Consider the following 17,056-nt stretch of genomic DNA (forward strand, 5'->3'; position numbering starts at 1 on the left):
TCTGGTGACTGTGGAGGCCAGGTCATCTGGCGTAGCACCCCATCACTCTCCTTCTTAGTCAAATAGCCCTTACACAGCCTGGAAGTGTGTTTGGGGTCATTGTCCTGTTGGAAAATAAATGATGGTCCAACTAAACGCAAACTGGATGGAATAGCATGCCGCTGCAAGATGCTGTGGTAGCCATGCTGGTTCAGTATACCTTCAATTTTGAATAAATCCCCAACAGTGTCACCAGCAAAGCACCCCCACACCATCACACCTCCTCCTCCATGCTTCACGGTGGGAACCAGGCATGTAGAGTCCATCCGTTCACCTTTTCTGCGTCGCAGAAAGACACGGTGGTTGGAACCAAAGATCTCAAATTTGGACTCATCAGACCAAAGCACAGATTTCCACTGGTCTAATGTCCATTCCTTGTGTTCTTTAGCCCAAACAAGTCTCTTCTGCTTGTTGCCTGTCCTTAGCAGTGGTTTTCTAGCAGCTATTTTACCATGAAGGCCTGCTGCACAAAGTCTCCTCTTAACAGTTGTTGTAGAGATGTGTCTGCTGCTAGAACTCTGTGTGGCATTGACCTGGTCTCTAATCTGATCTGCTGTTAACCTGCGATTTCTGAGGCTGGTGACTCAGATAAACTTATTCTCAGAAGCAGAGGTGACTCTTGGTCTTCCTTTCCTGGGGCGGTCCTCATGTCAGCCAGTTTCTTTGTAGCGCTTGATGGTCTTTGCAACTGCACTTGGGGACACTTTCAAAGTTTTCCCAATTTTTCAGACTGACTGACCTTCATTTCTTAAAGTAATGATGGCCACTCGTTTTTCTTTACTTAGCTGCTTTTTTCTTGCCATAATACAAATTCTAACAGTCTATTCAGTAGGACTATCAGCTGTGTATCCACCAGGCTTCTGCACAACACAACTGATGGTCCCAACTCCATTTATAAGGCAAGAAATCCCACTTATTAAACCTGACAGGGCACACCTGTGAAGTGAAAACCATTTCCGGTGACTACCTCTTGAAGCTCATCAAGAGAATGCCAAGAGTGTGCATAGCGGTCATCAAAGCAAAAGGTGGCTACTTTGAAGAACCTAGAATATAAGACATATTTTCAGTTGTTTCACACTTTTTTGTTAAGTATATAATTCCACATGTGTTAATTCATAGTTTTGATGCCTTCAGTGTGAATGTACAATTTTCATAGTCATGAAAATACAGAAAAATCTTTAAATGAGGTGTGTCCAAACTTTTGGTCTGTACTGTATATATATTACATATTCTACAAGCAGGGCTTGTGGATTGTCCATTATTATAATATACAACATATAAAGTGCAGTGCAGGAGGGGAAGGCGAAGGACCTGACTAATCCCCCCAAATATTAATGATAGTGTGTAAAATAATCACAGGCTGCAATTACCCACAATGTTTTTTAGTTTTGTTTTTTTAAACAATTAATATAAACTTTTTCTTGTGGTTGTAAATGTGAAATAACAGTGAGAGCCATGATGACATCACAATGCACATGACATCATAGACATGACAGCTGGAGTAGAATGTATGAAGCTCTGCACCAGAGCCATCTTGTGTCACTAGGATCTGACAGCTGGAAGGGGACGAGTCCAGGTAGGGAGCACATTACTTTTAAGCTTTGGTATACTTATAGCGTATCCCCCGGATTTATCATGGATCTCCAGAAACACTCTGTAATAAGACATTTTCAGGACCACCCCTTACCTAAATGAGGAGTCACTGATGATCTGTTGATATGAACAAGTATGGCAGCTAAACCCCCAGCAATGAGCTGCTATATTGCTGGGGAAGCAGCGTTTTCCATGCCCCCTATAGCAGGAGGATGACAATGTGATGATACATATTTGTTGGGGGTCTTCCAGCTCTTTGCACTGGCTCCCCACTATGGCAGACTACAATGGCGCTCGCCCCCTATGTCACCCCTATGCTCTAGTAAGGCATGTAGATAGGGGGGGCTCAAGTTGGGACATCTTTATGGGGCTCCATTTTTGGATCGTTTTGCCATTGACGTGGTAGAATTACAGCACTTTGTAACAGAAATGTAGTAGCGTATGCCATCATTCTCTGTTGTCAGCTCCTTTGTTCCTGTTGAATTCGGGGGGACATTGGAGTTGTAGGTTACTGGGGTCAGGAATGGCAGGATGGGGTCCTGGGTGGTATTTTAGTACATAGAGCAGTAGGTAATATAGATAAAATAAAAGGCTCCTTTTAAATGTGCCTCATAGAATTATAAAATGAGGTCGGGGTTTTGTCTTTTTATTGAATTAATTTGTTGTTGATGTTGTAAACTGGATCCATAAAAAGCAGTGAGAGTTTTAATGACATCACCGGGCGCGTGACGTCATCGACATCCCATGACATCACAGATGAAATAGAATGGACACATTGCTAAACCTGAATCATTTTATGTCTTTAACCCCGGACAGCTTGAAGGAGACTGGTCCAGGTAAGCGTCTCTTCACACAATCTTGGGGTCCTGTTTACACATCATGTAGCTGGGGGTGTCTGTGGTGAAGTTCAGCACTGCACCATTTTGCCCCCCAAAAAATCAGAGCCAACACGTCTGTGTCATGTGCTTATTGCTGTGATTGTCAAGGTGATGCCTTTAGGGATCGCTGACACTGCTGAGTAGCCGGCATATAACTCGGATGAGTATAGCACTCACTCCAATGTTATACTATGGGGCAGTGCCAACTAGTGTTTATTTTCTCATGCCAAGTCGGCATGAGAAAAAAATTGCTGCATGCTGCAATTGGCAGAGTATATCAGACGACGCGCCCATACAAGTCTATGGATACGTGAAAAACATCGGACTGCACTCAGATGTCATCTGAGTGCAGTCCAATATACGCCAGCTGACTCACACAATTGAGAAGATGGAGAAATTAAATGCTCCATCTTCTCCACACCTGTGATCCGAATCTCGCATGCGAGAGAATTGGATCACAAACACAATATTGTTGATATTTTCCATTGAAGTAAGGCCCCCCTAAGGCGAAGGTCTGGACAGTAAGAAACCCTTCCAGTGTCAATGACCACCTAATGGTTCAAAAATATCTACCCCACTTTTTGCTATAAAGTGTAGATTGAGCATCCCAGAATGCCAAAGGGGATCCAGAAACCAGAATATTTAATACCTTATTTCAATCAGACTTCACCAATCTTTTTTTTTTTTGGTTTGTCCCATAGGGCGGAACGTTAAGTCGTCTGAAGAAACGCAGTGAGAAGGCATTCGTCTTGACTAGCGGAGAGGTTACTCCTTTGCTACAGGAGTCTGACAGGTAAGTGGACATTTTAACTCATCCATCAATTCCTCCCCTTGTATATTTATTGCAGAATTGCCGTTTTAATCACCCAAAAAGCACATTGACCGGATATTTAACCAACTCACCACTTAGTTCAATCTAGCAATTTTAGGACTTCAATCCTGAAATACTTATTGGGTATAATGGCTTCACCGACTTAATTTCTAATATGTCCATTTTCCAACTTCAACCAAGAGGATATGCTGGTCTTGGAATATTTTCACTAGAACCGGTATAACTACGTCCATCATGCTCCTCCAGTTAGGAGGATAGACTGGGATATTGATGGTTTATCAGCCCCACACTGGCGAATCCAGATCCAACTTCCATTAGGAGGGCAGACTGGTATACGGTGGGGAAAAGAAGTATTTAATACACTGCCGATTTTGCAAGTTTTCCCACCTACAATGAATGTAGAGGTCTGTAATTTTTATCGTAGGTCACTTCACCTGTGAGAGACCGAGTTTAAAAATAAAATCCAGAAAAATCACATTATATGATTAACATTACATAATTCATTTGCATTTTATTGCATGAAATAAGTATTTGATACAATAGAAAAATAGAACTTAATATTTGGTACAGAAACCTTTGTTTGAAATTACAGAGGTCAGATATTTCCTGTAGTTCTTGACCAAGTTTGCACATAATAAAGCAGAGATTTTGGCCCTCTCCTCCATACGGATCTTCTCCAGATCTTTCAAGTTTCGGGGCTGTTGCTGGGCAATATTGAGTTTCAGCTCCCTCCAAAGCTTTTCTACTGGGATCAGGTCTGGAGACTGGCTAGACCACTACAGGACCTTGAAATGCTTCTTATCGAGCCACGCCTTAGGTTGCCCTGGCTGTGTGTTTCGGATCATTGTCATGCTGGAAGACCCAACCACAACCCATCTTCAACGTGCTTACTGAGGGAAGGAAGATACATGACCCCATCCATCCTCCCTTCAATACATTGCAGTCGTCCTGTCCCCTTTGCAAAAAAAAGCACCTCCGAAGTATGAGGTTTCCCCCGCCATGCTTCATGGTTGGGAGAGTGTTCTTGGGGTTGTACTCATCCTTCTTCTTCCTCCAAACAAGGTGAGTGGAGTGGACACCAAAAAGTTCTATTTTGATCTCATCTGACCACATGACCTTCTCCCATGCCTCCTCTGGATCATCCAGATGGTTATTGGCAACTTCAAACAGGCCTGGATATGTGCTGGGGTGTGCACTGGACATTGTGTGCCCTGCAGGATTTTAATCCATGATAGCGTAGTGTGTAACTAATGGTAATGTTTGAGACTGTGGTGCCAACTCTATTTAGGTCATTGACCAGGTCCTCCCATGTAGCTCTGGGCTGATTCCTGACGTTTCTCAGAATCATCCTTACCCCACGAGGCGAGATCTTGCATGGAGCCCCAGACCGAGGAAGACTTAGTCATCTTGTGTTTCTTCCATTTTCTAATAATTGCGCCAACAGTTGTTGCCGTCTCGTGAAGCTGCTTGCTTATTGTCCTGTAGCCCATCCCAGCCTTGTGTCTTTTATACAGGTAATAAGTTCAAACAAGTGCAATTAATACAGGTAATGAGTGCAGAGTAGGAGGGCTTCTTAAAGAAAAGCTAACAAGTATGTGAGAGCCAGAATTCTTGCTGGTTGGTAGGTGATCAAATACTTATTTCATGCAATAAAATGCAATTTAATTATTTAAAAATCATATAATGTGATTTTCTGATTTTTAGATTTTGTCTCTCACAGATGAAGTGACCTACGATAAAAATGACAGACCTCTACGCTCTTTGTAGGTAGGAAAACTTGCAAAATCGGCAGTGTATCAAATACTTATTTTCTCCACTGTAGTGCTGTCCAACATGACACCATCAAGCTCATCTTACCACTCCATACCAGGAGGGTAGATTGGGGCATTAACAGTTTAATCACTTTGTGTCCACAAGGCCATCTCTTCCAACTAGGAGCCTTAACTGGACTTACAGTGGTTTTATTCAGCTTATTGCAGCCATGTCCAGCTTGCACCTCCAACAAAGAGAGTAAACTGAAATGTAGATGTTTATCAACTTAAATGCTGAGCAGTCCATCCTATGACACCGGACCAGGAGGAGCAGCTGGACTTACACTGGTTTTGCTCAGCTCAGCCATACCCAACTTACAAATCCAACTTAAAGGATAACCTGGAAACTAAATGGTTAACCAACTTAAACGCCAACCAGTCCAATTTATGACTCCAGACCCCGAATATTAATTGAACTTACAATGATTTCATGTGTCTTATGACCAGTGGCGTAACTAGAGTCTGAATATATATATCCCGAATATGTCCCCCATTCTGCCGCTGTTCTTTATTGTATAAAAAAAAAACTAAGCCATTATACTCACCAGGGGTGTACATTCAAGTCATGGGGCTCCAGAGCTTAAGTATAACGCACTCCCCATAGTCCTTCATATAGTATAATGCATCCCATAGTCCTCCATATAGTATAATGCATCCCATTCTCCTCTATATAATATACTGTACAGCCCATAGTCGTCCATAAAGTATAATGCACAGCTCCTAGTCATACATGTAGTATAATGCACCCCATAGTTTTCAATAAAGTATAAAGCACCTCCACAGTCATACATAGTAGTATAATGCACCACATCATAATATATAGCAGTATAATTCACCCCCATAGTCATATATGGTAATATAATGTACCTCCATAGTCATATAAAGTAGTGTAATGCACCCCATAGTCATATATAGTAGTATAATGCACCTCCATAGTCATATATAGCAGTATAATGCACCCCCATCGTCATATATAGCAGTGTAATGCACCCCATCGTCATATATAGCAGTATAATGCACCTCCATAGTCATATATAGCAGTATAATGAACCCCCATCGTCATATAGAGCAGTATAATGCACCCCATCGTCATATATAGCAGTATAATGCAAGCCATAGTCCTATATAGCAGTATAATGCACCCCCAGTCATATATAGTAGTATAATGCACCCCATAGACATGTACAGTAGTATAATGCATCCTCATAGTCATATATAGTAGTATAATACACTTCATAGTCATCCATAGAAGTATAATGCACCCCCATCGTCACATAAAGCAGTATAATGCACTCCATAGTCATATAAGGCAGTATAATGTACCCCCATATAGTTTATATAGTAGTATAATGCACCCCATAGTCATATATAGCAGTATATTGCACCTCCTGGTCATATATAGTTGTATATTGTACCCCCATAGTCATATATAATAGTATACTGCACCCCCATAGTCATATACACTAGTATAAAGCATCCCATAGTCATATATAGTAGTATAAAGCACCCCATAGTCATATATAGTAGTATAAAGCACCCCATAGTCATTTATAGTAGTATAATGTACCCCCATAGTCATATATAGTAGTATAATGCACCCCACTGTCATATATAGTAGTATAATGCACCCACATAGTCATATATAGTAGTATAATGCACCCCCATATAGTTTATATAGTAGTATATTGCACCTCCTGGTCATATATAGTTGTATAATGTACCCCCATAGTCATATATAATAGTATACTGCACCCCCATAGTCATATACACTAGTATAAAGCATCCCATAGTCATATACAGTAGTATAAAGCACCCCATAGTCATATATAGTAGTATAAAGCACCCCATAGTCATATATAGTAGTATAAAGCACCCCATAGTCATTTATAGTAGTATAATGTACCCCCATAGTCATATATAGTAGTATAATGCACCCCACTGTCATATCAGTATAATGCACCCCCATAGTCATATATAGTAGTATAATGCACCCACATAGTCATATATAGTAGTATAATACACCTTCATAGTCATATACAGAAGTATAATGCACCCCTATAGTCATCCGTAGTAGTATAATACAACCCCAATAGTCATCCGTAGTAGTATAATACAACCCCCATAGTCATATATAGTAGTGTAATGCACCTCCATAGTCATAAATAGTAGTATAATGCACCACCATAGTCATAAATAGTAGTAAAATGCACCCTATAGTCATATATAGCACTATATTGCACTTCAGTCATATATAGCAGTATAATGTACCCCCATAGTCATATATAGCAGTATAATGTACATCATAGTCATATATAACAGTATAATGCACCCTTATAGCCATATATAGTAGTATAGTATACCCCATATTCATATATAGTAGTATAATGTACCCCATAGTCATATAGCAGTATAATGCACCCCGTAGTCATATATAGTAGTATAAAGCACCTCATAGTCATATATAGTGTTACGGGTCCGGGTTGTAGAACCTCTGTGCTATGGTGCAAGGAGGGACCCAGAGGGGCGTAACTAAGTATCAACCCGGACCGACCCTGGTCGTACTGCGGTTAACGACTCCGTGACCAGGGAGGGACCGAGCTGAGGGACCAGGTGCTACTCTGGGGATGACCTTGTAAGGGAGCAGGTGACCTTCACGGTACAGATGGCAGGGAATGACCGGAATAGCAGGTAGGCTGGCGAGCAGGAGTCTCTAGATGGGCTGGCAGGTGGTCACGGCAAGTGACGGCAAGAGTCTCTAGGTGGTCACGGCAAGTGACGGCAGGAGTCTCTAGGTGGGCTGGCAAGTGGTCACGGCAAGTGACGGCAGGAGCCTCCAGGAAGGCACGGCAGGTAACAGGCAGGTCACAGGCAAGTGCTCCCAGGTGAGCGGGCTGACAGGCACGGCAGGTACCAGGCAGGCAACAGGCAAGTGCTCCCAGGTGAGCGGGCTGGCAGGCACGGCAGGTAACAGGCTGGTGGGCAAGACTGGTAGTCAGGCTAGCAGCGGGACCTGAGGGCTGAAGCAGAAGTCAGAAACACTGTGCAACAACTTTTGCTCGGGCACCTCCATTTTGGAGGAGGTGCCTTATATATGGGAGGACCATCGGCTATTGGCCGAGGACTCCTTAGGACGGCGCACGCGGCCCCTTTAAGAGGGAGGGAGCGAGCGCGCCCTAAGCACAGTGCCCGGGGAGCTGCGCGCGCCGGCAACAGGAAGAGGAGCGCTGGTGAACGCAGAGCGGGGAGCGAGGAGGTGAATGGGACGGCGTCTCTGCCTAGCAGGGGGCAGAGACGCCGATGCTACATATAGTAGTATGGCAACTTATTTAAAATAAATATTTAAATACTCTACCCACCTTCCCTTCACTCCCGCTCCGCAAGTCCTGTTGTGAAGCAGGCGGCTGACTTCGGCCTGTGACGGGAGTGCATGACGTTACTGCCATGCGCCCCGTCATGTGCTGGCCTATGATTGGCCGACAGAATGCATTGTCGCTAAAGGACCCAATAGGTATGTCCACAGCAATACACTTCAACTGGATGTGCGTAGGAGGACACACATCTAATTAAAGGTTCTGCTGGTGTCGGCGGGCCCCTGATCCTCCGGGCCTTTGTGACTTGCTGCGACCGCAGTCGTTACTCCCCTACTAATCACAACCATGACCAACTTCAACTAGAAGGATAACTGGGACATAAATATTTTGCTAAGTAAAATGTCGACCAGTCCATTCTGAGACTCCCGACATCAGACTTAAAATAGCTTCATTCTGTTTAAAGCAACCATTTACACCTCCTACCAACAAGAGGCCAAACTGGGACATGGATAGCATATTGAACAGGTCTGCCTTTAACATCTAAGTATGAGGGATGGACTGGAAATTTGTTGGCCTCACCAGCTACCCTCAGGACTGTACTTTATTAAGGCACCTCCTTGTTATTTGATAGGATCAGCCGTTATCACCCGGAAGTCATTCTTACCAGTATCAGCAGAATTGCTAGTTAATGAAGCATTGAGACAGTAAAGAAAACAAGCCTACAAACCACAATCGGCTGACATACCACTGAAAGTAGCCCGGGGCGGGCGGGCGGGCCCCACAGTCCGGACCCGGGGCGGGCGGGCCCCACAGTCCGGACCCGGGGCGGGCGGGCCCCACAGTCTGGACCCGGGGCGGGCGGGCCCCACAATGCGGACCCGGGGCGGGCGGGCCCCACAGTCCGGACCCGGGGCGGGCGGGCCCCACAGTCCGGACCCGAGGCTAGATCCGGGACAGGCGGCCTAACAATCCAGACACAGGGCGGACGGGCCCCACAGTCCAGGCTCGGGGAGGACGGGCCCCACATTCCAGGCTCGGGTTGGACGGGCCCCACAGTCCAGGCTCGGGGCGGACGGACCCCTCGGTCCAGGCTCGGGGAGGACGGGTCCCTCGGTCCAGGCTCGGGGAGGACGGGTCCCACGGTCCAGGCTCGGGGAGGACGGGCCGCACGGTCCAGGCTCGGGCGAACAAGCCCCAAAGTCCAGGATCGGGGCGGACGGGGGGCCCCACAGTCCGGAGTCGGGGCGGGTGGGGGGCCCCACAGTCCGGACCCGGGGCAGGCGTGGGTCCCCACTGTCCAGACCTGGAGCTAGACCCGGGGCAGGCGGCCGCAAAGGCCGGACACGGGGCCGATGGGCCCCACAGTCAGGACACGGGGCTGGCTGGCCCCACAGTCAGGACACGGGGCGGGCGGGGGGCCCCACAGTCAGGACACGGGACGGGCGGGGGGCCCCACAGTCAGGACACGGGGTGGGCAGGGGGCCCCACAGTCCGGATGCGGGGCTAGTCCCGGGGCAGGCAGCCCCACAGTCCTGGCTCGGGGCTAGACCCGGGGCCAGCCGGCCCCACAGTCCAGACCCGGGGCGGGCGGGGGGCCCCACAGTCCAGGCTCGGGCGGACGGGCCCCACAGTCCAGGCTCGGGGTGGATAGGCCCCACAGTTCACGCTCGGGCCCCACAGTCCACGCTCGGGGCGGACGGGCCCCACAGTCCAGGCTCAGGGCGGACGGGCCCCACCGTCCAGGCCCGGGGCAGACAGGCTCCCCTTTCCCACTCGGGGCGGGCATGTCCCACAGTCCAGGCTCGGGGCGGGCGTGCCCCACAGTCCAGACACAGGGCTAGTCCTGGGGCAGGTGGCCCCACAGTCCAGACCTGGGGCTAGACCCGGGGCAGGCGGCCCCAAGTACGGACACGGGGCGGATGGGCCCCACAGTCTGGACTCGGGGCGGGCGGGCCCCACAGTCAGGACACGGGGCGGGCGGGCCCCACAGTCAGGACACTGGGCGGGCGGGCCCCACAGTCAGGACACAGGGCGGGCGGGCCCCACAGTCAGGACACGGGGCGGGCGGGCGGGCCCCACAGTCAGGACACGGGGAGGGCGGGCTCCACAGTCAGGACATGGGGCGGGCGGGCCCCACAGTCCGAACACAGGGCTAATCCCGGGGCAGGCGGCCCCACAGTCCAGACCTGGGGCTAGACCCGGGGCAGACGGCCCACAGTCCGGACACGGGGTGGACGGGCCCCACAGTCCGGACACGGAGCAGGCATGCCCCACAGTCCAGACCTGGGGCTAGACCCGGAGCACGCGGCCCACAGTCCGGACACGGGGTGGACGGTCCCCACAGTCCGGACACGGGGGGAGCCACAGTCCGGACATATGGCGGACGGGCCGCACAGTCCAGGCTCGGGGCGGACGGGCCCCACAGTCCGGACACGGGGCTAGTCCCGGGGCAGGCGGCCCCACAGTCCAGACCTGAGGCTAGACCAGGGGCAGGCGGCCCCACAGTCCAGACACCGGGTGGACGGGCCCCACAGTCCTGACATGGGGCGGACATGCCCCACAGTCCAGACCCGGGGCAGGCGGCCCCACATTCCAGACTCGGGGCGAGCGGGGGGCCCCACAGTCCGTACCCGGGGAGGGTGGGGGGCCCCACAGTCCAGGCTCGGGGCGGATGGGCCCCACAGTCCAGGCTCGGGGCGGACGGGCCCCACAGTCCGGACACGGGGCTTGTCCCGGGGCAGGCGGCCCCACAGTCCAGACCTGAGGCTAGACCAGGGGCAGGCGGCCCCACAGTCCAGACACGGGGTGGACGGGCCCCACAGTCCTGACATGGGGCGGACATGCCCCACAGTCCAGACCCGGGGCAGGCTTCCCCACAGTCCAGACTCGGGGCGAGCGGGGGGCCCCACAGTCCGTACCCGGGGCGGGCGGGGGGTCCCACAGTCCGTACCCGGGGCTGGCGGGGGGCCCCACAGTCCAGACCTGGGGCTAGACTCGGGGCGGGCGGCCCCACCGTCCGGACCTGGGGCGGGCGGGGGGCCCCACAGTCCAGACCTGGGGCTAGACCCGATGCAGGCGGCCCCACAGTCCGGACACGGGGCGGACGGGCCGATAGTCCGGACACTGGGCGGCCGCAGTCCGGATATAGGGCGGCCGGGCCCCACAGTCCAAGCTCGGGACTAGACCCGGGACAGACGGGCCCCACAGTCCAAGCTTGGGGCGGGCGTGCCCCACAGACCGGAAACGGGGCTAGACCCGGGGCAGGCGGCCCCAAAGTCCAGACACGGGGCGGGCGAGCCCCACAGTCAGGACACGGGGCGGGCGAGCCCCACAGTCAGGACACGGGGCGGGCGAGCCCCACAGTCAGGACACGGGGCGGGCGGGCCCCACAGTCAGGACACGGGGCGGGCGGGCCCCACAGTCCGAACACAGGGCTAATCCCGGGGCAGGCGGCCCCACAGTCCAGACCTGGGGCTAGACCCGGGGCAGACGGCCCACAGTCCGGACACGGGGTGGACGGGCCCCACAGTCCGGACACGAAGCAGGCATGCCCCACAGTCCAGACCTGGGGCTAGACCCGGAGCACGCGGCCCACAGTCTGGACACGGGGTGGACGGTCCCCACAGTCCGGACACGGGGGGAGCCACAGTCCGGACATATGGCGGACGGGCCGCACAGTCCAGGCTCGGGGCGGACGGGCCCCACAGTCCGGACATGGGGCTAGTCCAGGGGCAGGCGGCTCCACAGTCCAGACCTGAGGCTAGACCAGGGGCAGGCGGCCCCACAGTCCAGACACCGGGTGGACGGGCCCCACAGTCCTGACATGGGGCGGACATGCCCCACAGTCCAGACCCGGGGCAGGCGGCCCCACATTCCAGACTCGGGGCGAGCGGGGGGCCCCACAGTCCGTACCCGGGGAGGGCGGGGGGCCCCACAGTCCAGGCTCGGGGCGGACGGGCCCCACAGTCCAGGCTCGGGGCGGACAGGCCCCACAGTCCGGACGCGGGGCTACTCCCAGGGCAGGCGGCCCCACAGTCCAGACCTGAGGCTAGACCAGGGGCAGGCGGCCCCACAGTTCAGACACGGGGTGGACGGGCCCCACAGTCCTGACATGGGGCGGACATGCCCCACAGTCCAGACCCGGGGCAGGCTTCCCCACAGTCCAGACTCGGGGCGAGCGGGGGGCCCCACAGTCCGTACCCGGGGCGGGCGGGGGGCCCCACAGTCCGTACCCGGGGCTGGCGGGGGGCCCCACAGTCCAGACCTGGGGCTAGACTCGGGGCGGGCGGCCCCACCGTCCGGACCTGGGGCGGGCGGGGGGCCCCACAGTCCAGACCTGGGGCTAGACCCGATGCATGCGGCCCAACAGTCCAGACACGGGGCGGACAGGCCCATAGTCCGGACACTGGGCGGCCGCAGTTCGGATATAGGGCGGCCGGGCCCCACAGTCCAGGCTCGGGGCTAGACCCGGAACGGACGGGCCCCACAGTCCAAGCTTGGGGCGGGCGTGCCCCACAGACCGGAAACGGGGCTAGACCCGGGGCAGGCGGCCCCAAAGTCCAGACACGGGGCGGATGAGCCCCACAGTCAGGACACGGGGCGGGCAGGACCCACAGTCAGGACACGGGGCGGGCGGGCCCCACAGTCAGGACACGGGGCGGGCGGGCCCCACAGTCAGGACATGGGGCGGACGGGCCCCACTGTCCGGACACGGGGCGGGCGGGGGGCCCCACAGTCCAGACCTGGGGCTAGACCCGGGGCAGGCGACCCACAGTCCGGACACGGGGTGGACGGGCCCCACAGTCCGGACACGGGGTGGACGGGCCCCACTGTCCGGACACGGGGCGGGCGGGGGGCCCCACATTACAGACCTGGGGCTAGACCCGATGCAGGCGGCCCCACAGTCCAGACACGGGGCGGACGGGCCCATAGTCCGGACACTGGGCGGCCGCAGTCCGGATATAGGGCGGCCAGGCCCCACAGTCCAGGCTCGGGGCTAGACCCGGAAACGGGGCTAGACCCGGGGCAGGCGGCCCCAAAGTCCAGACACGGGGCGGATGAGCCCCACAGTCAGGACACGGGGCGGGCGGGACCCACAGTCAGGACATGGGGCGGGCTGGCCCCACAGTCAGGACATAGGACATGGGGCGGGTGGCAGTCAGGACATGGGGCGGGCCCCACAGTCAGGACATGGGGCGGGCGGGCTCCACAGTCAGGACATGGGGCGGGCGGGCTCCACAGTCAGGACATGGGGCGGGCGGGCCCCACAGTCAGGACACGGGGCGGGCAGGCCCCACAGTACAGACCTGGGGCTAGACCCGGGGCAGGCGGCCCATAGTCCAGACACGGGGTGGACGGGCCCCACAGTCCGGACACGGGGCGGGCATGCCCCATAGTCCAGACCTGGGGCAGGCGGCCCCACAGTCCAGACCCGAGGCTAGACCCGGGGCAGGAGGTCCCATATTCTAGACACGGGGTGGACGGGCCTCACAGACCTGACATGGGGCGGACATGCCCCACAGTCCAGACCTGGGGCTAGACCCGGGGCAGGCGACCCACAGTCCGGACACGGGGTGGACGGGCCCCACAGTCCGGACACGGGGTGGACGGGCCCCACAGTCCGGACACGGGGTGGACGGGCCCCACAGTCCGGACCCGGGGTGGACGGGCCCCACAGTCCGGACACGGGGCGGACGGTCCCCACAGTCCGGACACGGGGCGGACGGGCCGCAGAGTCCAGGCTCGGGGCGGACGGGCCTCACAGTCCGGACACGGGGCTAGTCCCGGGGCAGGCGGCCCCAAAGTCCGGACACGGGGCGGATGAGACCTACAGTCAGGACACAGGGCGGACGGGCCCCACAGTCAGGACACAGGGCGGGCGAGCCCCACAGTCAGGACACGGGGCAGGCGGGACCCACAGTCAGGACATGGGGCGGGCGGGCCCCACAGTCAGGACATGGGGCGGGCGGGCTCCACAGTCAGGACATGGGGCGGGCGGGCTGCACAGTCAGGACATGGGGCGGGCGGGGCGGGCGGGCGGGGCGGGCGGGCCCCACAGTCCAGACCTGGGGCTAGACCCGGGGCAGGCGGCCCATAGTCCAGACATGGGGTGGACGGGCCCCACAGTCCGGACACGAGGCGGGCATGCCCCATAGTCCAGACCTGGGGCTAGACCCAGGGCTGGCGGCCCCACAGTCCAGACCTGAGGCTAGACCCGGGGCAGGCGGTCCCATATTCTAGACACGGGGTGGACGGGCCTCACAGACCTGACATGGGGCGGACATGCCCCACAGTCCAGACCTGGGGCTAGACCCGGGGCAGGCGACCCACAGTCCGGACACGGGGTGGACGGGCCCCACAGTCCGGACACGGGGTGGACGGGCCCCACAGTCCGGACACGGGGTGGACGGGCCCCACAGTCCGGACCCGGGGTGGACGGGCCCCACAGTCCGGACACGGGGCGGACGGTCCCCACAGTCCGGACACGGGGCGGACGGGCCGCAGAGTCCAGGCTCGGGGCGGACGGGCCTCACAGTCCGGACACGGGGCTAGTCCCGGGGCAGGCGGCCCCAAAGTCCGGACACGGGGCGGATGAGACCTACAGTCAGGACACAGGGCGGACGGGCCCCACAGTCAGGACACAGGGCGGGCGAGCCCCACAGTCAGGACACGGGGCAGGCGGGACCCACAGTCAGGACATGGGGCGGGCGGGCCCCACAGTCAGGACATGGGGCGGGCGGGCTCCACAGTCAGGACATGGGGCGGGCGGGCTGCACAGTCAGGACATGGGGCGGGCGGGGCGGGCGGGCGGGGCGGGCGGGCCCCACAGTCCAGACCTGGGGCTAGACCCGGGGCAGGCGGCCCATAGTCCAGACATGGGGTGGACGGGCCCCACAGTCCGGACACGAGGCGGGCATGCCCCATAGTCCAGACCTGGGGCTAGACCCAGGGCTGGCGGCCCCACAGTCCAGACCTGAGGCTAGACCCGGGGCAGGCGGTCCCATATTCTAGACACGGGGTGGACGGGCCTCACAGACCTGACATGGGGCGGACATGCCCCACAGTCCAGACCTGGGGCTAGACCCGGGGCAGGCGACCCACAGTCCGGACACGGGGTGGACGGGCCCCACAGTCCGGACACGGGGCGGACGGGCCCCACAGTCCGGACACGGGGCGGACGGGCCCCACAGTCCGGACACGGGGCGGACGGGCCCCACAGTCCGGACACGGGGCGGACGGGCCCCACAGTCCGGACACGGGGCGGACGGGCCCCACAGTCCGGACACGGGGCGGACGGGCCCCACAGTCCGGACACGGGGCGGACGGGCCCCACAGTCCGGACACGGGGCGGACGGGCCCCACAGTCCAGGCTCGGGGCGGACGGGCCTCACAGTCCGGACACGGGGCTAGTCCCGGGGCAGGGGGCCCCAAAGTCCGGACACGGGGCGGATGAGCCCCACAGTCTGGACACGGGGCGGGCGAGCCCCACAGTCAGGACACGGGGCGGGCGGGACCCACAGTCAGGACACGGGGCGGGCGGGACCCACAGTCAGGACACAGGGCGGGCCCCACAGTCAGGACACGGGGCGGGCGAGCCCCACAGTCAGGACACGGGGCGGGCGGGACCCTCAGTCAGGACATGGGGCGGGCGGGCCCCACAGTCAGGACACGGGGCGGGCGGGCCCCACAGTCAGGACACGGGGCGGGCGGGCCCCACAGTCAGGACACGGGGCGGGCGGGCCCCACAGTCAGGACACGGGGCGGGCGGGCCCCACAGTCAGGACATGGGACGGGCGGGCCCCACAGTCAGGACACGGGGCGGGCGGGCCCCACAGTAAGGACTTGGGGCGGGCGCGCCCCACAGTCAGGACATGGGGGGGGGGCCCCACAGTCAGGACATGGGGCGGGCGGGCCCCACAGTCAGGACATGGGGCGGGGGGGCCCCACAGTCAGGACATGGGGTGGACGGGCCCCACAGTCAGGACATGGGGCGGGTGGGCCCCGGGTGGGCCCCACAGTCAGGACATGGGGAGTCAGGACATGGGGTGGACGGGCCCCATAGTCCGGACACGGGGTGGACGGGCCTCACAGACCTGACATGGGGCGGACATGCCCCACAGTCCAGACCTGGGGCTAGACCCGGGGCAGGCGACCCACAGTCCGGACACGGGGTGGACAGGCCCCACAGTCCGGACACGGGGTGGACGGGCCCCACAGTCCGGACACGGGGTGGACGGGCCCCACAGTCCGGACACGGGGCGGACGGGCCCCACAGTAAGGACTTGGGGCGGGCGGGCCCCACAGTCAGGACATGGGGGGGGGCCCCCACAGTCAGGACATGGGGCGGGCGGGCCCCACAGTCAGGACATGGGGTGGACGGGCCCCACAGTCAGGACATGGGGTGGACGGGCCCCACAGTCAGGACATGAGGCGGGCGGGCCCCACAGTCCGGACACGGGGTGGACGGGCCCCACAGTCCGGTCACGGGGCGGACGGGCCCCACAGTCCGGTCACGGGGCGGACGGGCCCCACAGTCCGGACACGGGGCGGACGGGCCCCACAGTCCAGGCTCGGGGCGGACGGGCCTCACAG

Source organism: Phyllobates terribilis, unplaced genomic scaffold, assembly GCF_046119375.1.
Source record: "Phyllobates terribilis strain yellow unplaced genomic scaffold, ASM4611937v1 Scaffold_252__1_contigs__length_2834547, whole genome shotgun sequence".
Taxonomy (NCBI): domain Eukaryota; kingdom Metazoa; phylum Chordata; class Amphibia; order Anura; family Dendrobatidae; genus Phyllobates; species Phyllobates terribilis.